Consider the following 6,424-nt stretch of genomic DNA (forward strand, 5'->3'; position numbering starts at 1 on the left):
CACAAACACACACACACACTTATTCACACACAGACACACATCAGAGGAGTGGAGAATTCATTAGGGGACAGTTACTTAAGGAGATGTACAGAGAGAAAAGGAATGCTGCTGTTGCTTGCTACAAATAATAAGATGCACATTTCCAATGTACTCCTCTGCAGTTAAAGGAAAACTACTAAGGATGCCACGTAGTTTAAATGATAAACTAATTTCATTTTATCCAAAGTTACCAAAAGAACACAGAGGGACAATACTGCTCACACACGATCAGTTATCCTGCCAAACTTTGTCTTTATTTTAACATTTGAATTGTCTTCACTAAAAACATCAGGAATCAGGGATGATCATATAGGTGGGATTTTTTTCAGACATGCAGTTAAAGTGGAAGAGATATGATTTGCTGCCTGACACAGTGACACTACGGGTGATGTTAGAACAAGGTGTTAATGTGAGAGTGTACATCTGCATGAATGCACACAAAAATTCTACAGTGTCGACCCACCCAATCTACATTCAGTTAACATACTCATTAAACACACTGGTAGGGGGTAAGACACAGAATACTCATTTGTTCACACGATTTAACTATGCATGTACTGTATCAACCAAACTACCACATGCTAGAACACTATATTTAATCTGTGTCGTGACCCCATTTATTTTTTGGCCAAACCCAAAATTTGGAACTTTGTGGGTGTTCATTTTGGACACTGACTACTAATAAGTAGGAAACTAATCAAACTCAATATTAAAACCATTATGTTAATCGAATTTGAATATCTGTCTCCAATAATAAGTTCCATTTGTAAAAACAAAAACACAGAAAAGGGGACTGAGCTTGTGCATGAAGGGGAAAATAAGATCACAGAAGCGATCTAATGGTCTCCATCTAGTCTGCTGCTTTTAGATCGATGATACAGACGCACACCTGCTAATCACACTCTTAAAGTGTCCTCCAAGCCTCTTAGTGGTGTGAACCCCATCTGCTTGCCACCTTTTGCTTCTTTCCCCCATTTATTACGCTCTGAAAAAAAAAAATCAATCCCAATACAACATGTATATTAAAAAAAACAAAAAGTCTAAATTCATTGCAGTGGACTGCTTGGTTCCATTGAGTTGTTATTGGCCCTCATCATTTCCCAGGTGTAAGCTACCTATTAACTTCCAATTCTGTTAATGGTTAGCGAGACAAACATGTCAACAATCCAGGAACAAACTCTGACCAGCAGCACATCAATGAAATGGTTTAAGTGACTTCTTGTAATGGATATGAGCCAATAAAGCTTGTAATCACCACACTGCCAAATAAAATTGTGTTGTTTACAACAACAGCATGTTGGCAATAGGGGTGAGCTGTTCAGACATGGAGAAAGTCAAACTAAGATATCTAAAGGTCAGAAGGGCCAGCTAATAGCCTCTTCTTATTACCTTGTCCTTGCGTATTATTTTCAGCATGCGTATGTTGATTTTATTTTCTCTGAATGGGATTGATAAAGTAAAATAAATAAAACAGAATAAATAGCTTTACAATTCACTGTACTTGTCATCCAAAAGCATTTTAATTGAAGAAAAATATACAAATGATAGCGAGATTAAATGTCAAAATCTTGTTATTTGGCTGCATAGGACACCTGACAAAAGAGTGACGAAACATAAGCATCTTTTGACATGGTGACAACACTTCTAAGATAAAAGGGAATTGTCCAAGTGAGGTATTAAACAGTAGTGCTGAACTGTACTATGTGATAGAAAGCGAGGTGCAGCCATCCTGTTATTATTCAGTTTTACACTGGTCAGCCAGTAGCTGACTGGACAATCCAAATGTGTTCATATTTGTCATAGTGGCCCACTATCAACTGGAGGAACCAAACCAGAGCAAGGTCAGGTTGCACTGCATCCCCACAACTGAACAAACATACATAAAAAGGCAACAGCTGTCCATAGCAATGTGTAAGCAGCAGTGCACACAAGGAAGAAACTCACCAATATATCAGAATACAAACACATCATATATAAGTGATGCAAGACTTTTACTTGACACAGATCCCAGGGTCAGTGCCCCCAGTTTGACTGAAAAACTTTTTATCTCCACTCCCAGGACAACGCAGCAGAGCTTCGACTCTGATGGAGCCGGAAATTTTTCTGGAAGTTTAAACTAGCCTTTCGTTTCTGCAAAAGTAGGCCATAAATCTCTCTCTAAACAGCAGCAGCTCTGTAATAAAGTGACAAAATATATTATAAATCTAAAATGAAATAAAGCACTTCGCACTTTTCGTTGCACTGAAAATTTATTTTTTACTCGTCGAACTGATCAGACAGCAAAACATGGGCACAAGTACTCGTTGAGTGTGGACGTGGCCGAAGCTCATTTTTGCTCAATACCGCTCGCAGCCACCCTTCCCAGCAGCCAAAAACAACTCATAAAATACGACAATAAATCCATTTCAGCTGTTAAGCATCTCATCAGATAAAGCTGAGTATGAAACAACAACAGCTACTCATTCACACAAGCTAGCCAGTATGCCTTGGCCGCACCCTCTTTCTTAGACACATACTGTATCAGAAACCATAACGCAAAACAAACTTCTTCCTCCACTATGTGGCAGTTGGTGTTATTCCCAGTGATAACAGCAACCTTACACCTCTCTGCCCCTCCTGCCTTATCTCCTGGACACATCAAACAGGCCTACAGGCCACCCACTCGCTGTCAGCCTGCAGCACTAACCGGATACCTATTGTGCAACACGACAACATAACAAACTACATTACACAACACCAGCGGGGCCAGGGTGCAACTCACCTTGGCCCACAGTGATCTTCAAGACACACCAAGAGGACACAAACATGACCTTTTCACATTAATGTTTTTTTCCCCACTGCAGGTAAGAAATATGTTACTAGAAGTGAGGTCTTTGTCCTCACACAGCATGCTAACAGGCTAGCACATATGTCACGTCTCCTGTTGGAGAAGCTTTATTGACACAAAGAAATGTTAGTGGGCCATGAGGGGAAGCAGTAGATGGTGCTGCTGGCAGCTCCCTCCGCAAAATGGAGTCTTGTTTTCGACTGACAGGGCCGAGAGAGAGAGAGAGAGAGAGAGAGAGGGGTGGAGGGGAGGTGTGGGTCATCGGGGGGCAGATGGGGAAGAGGGGAGGAGAAGGAGGGAGGGTAAAGGAGTAGAGGGGAGGAGGGGTTGCTATGTAGTCGGGGGGGGGGCCTGCAAGAGCCACTGTGTCTTTAAAATAATGAGCCATCTCCTCCCTCTCTCCTCCCCAGTTTAGGAGCAGGGGGACACGGGAGAGGCAGAGAGCGCGCGAATAGGGAGACAGAGGGAGATTGAGTCAGAGGGGAAACGGGTGGCGGGCAAAAGAGGAGAAGAAGAAGGGGTGAACGGGGGCAGAAAAATTATGGGAGGGGAGAGAGTGGGGTGAAAGTGTAACCTGAGCCCAGGCAGGAACGCAGAGTGACGTAAGGGACCTACAGGACGGTTGGTGATCACATGCATGAATGGAGGGCCGCTATGGACCACTGTTACATGACAAGCAACAGGCGCACACACACACACACATATACAGACTAACATGGGGGAGAGAGGAAGGGGGAGAGTTTCTACCTACGGGCCACAAACACAATAAGGTTGTTCCCCTTCAATATAAAAACACTCAATAAACTGAGCCTATCAGTGGATATATGAGGGGAGAATATGTGACAGACGGTATTTAGTCAAAGGAAAACACCTGCTGCACAATGTTTCATTTTTTGTCATTTAAAGAATGAAAATTGTCAAATAAAATGCTCTGACACAAAGACTATTGGGTAAACTGCTATTTTAGTTTACATTTTGACTTACATAAACGGACACCGTAGTAAAGAAAAAACCTGGTACACATTGTCTGGTTGGGGGGTTTGGTGGACAATGACTGTGACTCCTCTATAGCCCACCCTCCCACTGAGGACCACCCATTAGCAGACAGCTCAGTGCTCTTACTGGCTGTACAGGAGCTCTTAATTACAATAACAACCGAATCACACGCTAATGAGCCCGGGGGGGAAAGGGGACGAGGTTTGTATCGGAGTGGAGCATAGAAAGGAATAACAGAGCACATACTGGAGCGTACTGTACCATAATGTGGACCTGTATAGGAGAAATGTGGGCCATCCACCCGCCTTCCCTGTCTGTTTGACACTTAATTTGGCAGCAGGAATGAGAAAAGGAGGAGGAGGAGGAGGAGGAGGAGGAGGAGGAGGAGGGATGTATATAGGGGTGTCTAGTTTTTGCACATAACCCATCCGCACACAGCACACCCACCTTACTCTACATTCTCACCCGCAAATTAGGGACTCCCGATGTCACGCCAAGTGGGGTTTAGCCAATGCCAAAACCCACCACAGACACACCACACACACAGAGGGCATTAGATTACAAACACAGTTTTGGATAGTATCGTTATGGTGGAACGGTTTAGGTAACAGTTTTTTATTCTACTAGTGGTCGCATGGCATTTTGCGTTTTGTCCAGGGGCCACCTTTTTACATGGTTGGCCACTTCAAACACATTTTCCACCAGGCACATGCCACGGCATTGGCGTCGGAAAAATGCACCGTGTGCACTTCAGTGAAGAGTGACCCTTGAGTGTCCAAAATGTGGCTACACAAAACTTCACACACAACACGGGGGCATCCTCTTCTTCTCGCCCTGATATTAACAAATTCATCAAACATTACACTGAAAAAACAACTATTCAACTGTTCTCCCCGAATAAAAAGGAGACTGCTTTGGACTTGGAATTCCGATTGTCATAGTGGGGAGATCCTTTGGGCTTCGCAGACTCGTGTGACAGACTTGATTTAAGCAGCGTGCAGAAGCATATATATAACAAGAAAGTATATAGTAACGCACATACACACTACCCCCTTTCCAACAGAGCTGTGCTCATCACCAAGCCTGAGAGGAACCAAGAAGGGGGGCAAGCTCCCAGTTGCAAACAACTTGTTTTTTCGCTGAGTTAAACCAGGAGACAGCTCAGCGGTTACTTCAGAAACTGTTTGCCTGATAACCTACGACAAACAGCCGATCAAAAAACCAACGCGAACACCAGCCGCTAAAAAGACACTTATTCGCGTTATCTAGAGTGCAGTCGGCGGATCAACGCCGCAGCGTGTTTATACATCAATACTGCTCCCCCTTTCCCCAGGACGGAGGTGAAGATGTCAGGCAGCGTGTGCATTCCAGAATGAAATATTCTCAAGTATTTTTGTTGTTTGCCCCACCCCCCTTTAGGCGTAAACATCTCCACAGTGCCAAATATGGTCCACTTCCCAGAGAATTGAGGTAAATCAGGAACCAGAAACAGCCAATGAGATGTTACCCACTCCCTGAGAGAGACAGAGAAAGAAAGAAGAAGAGGAAGGAGGGGTACCAGCAGCCCCTTCTCATAAGACCCCCTTTCAGGGGGCCTCTGGTCTGGTCTGCATACATGACCTGTGTAAAGGCAGCCAGAACGTTTCCTTTGAACCTGGGCCACTGGGAAGCCAATTTTAAAGATAGAAACAAACAAGTCTGGGAGATCCACAATGTTCCTGAATTAGGACAAAGAATAGCAAACACTATTGTTTAATGGTTTCATTAAGGGACTCGTCACTGTGAACTGATGTAGATGCTCACTCGCCTTCTATGCACGTGCACTCCGTGTTGTGTCCCTGGGACACGCTGAAGACTTGTGAAGCCCACATCATCTAAAAAACCTCAACACCCAATCCGAGAAGTACAAATGTAGGCCAAAGGTTAACCACTGATAAACAAGTCAAACCAGCATTAATTAATTTCAGGTTGGCCACGTGCCATTCCAGCCATTGTTCATCTCCAATGAAAAGGTTTTTTCATTGAGAGATTCATTCATTCAGACTAAGACAACACTACACTAGTAACGTATCCACCTGGTCAAATGTCCTCTAGAAGTGAGAAAGGTCTGACTTATCTGTCCATAATTAAAGAGAAAACCTAAAAAATGTAATAAAGTCATTTTTATCGCTGGAAGAATTCATTTATTTCTATAACAGTGGATAAATCGGATGTAATTTACTTTATTTTCAATACAGATTGTGGCTGAACTGCCTATAAAGAAGATAAATAAACTGATCCCGTGTTTTTTCTCCTCCACTATATTGAACGCTTTAACGCAACAGCAGCCTACAATACTCCAACCACTGCAAAACAAAAAACCCATGCTGCACATAATCACTCCGCTGATGTCTTCAAGGCCGAGTCTTTAGCCTCTTTTACAGCGGGCTCATTATCTCCAGCTCCTCTCTGCCAAGCATCACGGGGACTTGTTTAGATTACCACGCTGTTTTATTATTACAACCAAAACCCTAAATCCATTGATAAAAAAATAAAATGTTAAAGCAAAAACGCAGCAGCAGC

General features: G+C 43.3%; 1 protein-coding gene across 1 annotated transcript in view; it reads right to left on the bottom strand.

Annotated features, from left to right (window-relative positions):
• The window catches only part of insrb (insulin receptor b), a 59,617-nt gene that overhangs the window by 52,107 nt on the left and 1,086 nt on the right, over positions 1 to 6,424 (bottom strand). The gene's annotated exons all lie outside the window — the stretch shown is intronic.

This window comes from Morone saxatilis, unplaced genomic scaffold (assembly GCF_004916995.1).
Source record: "Morone saxatilis isolate NCDOM2014 unplaced genomic scaffold, NCSU_SB_2.0 Contig12, whole genome shotgun sequence".
Lineage (NCBI taxonomy): Eukaryota > Metazoa > Chordata > Actinopteri > Moronidae > Morone > Morone saxatilis.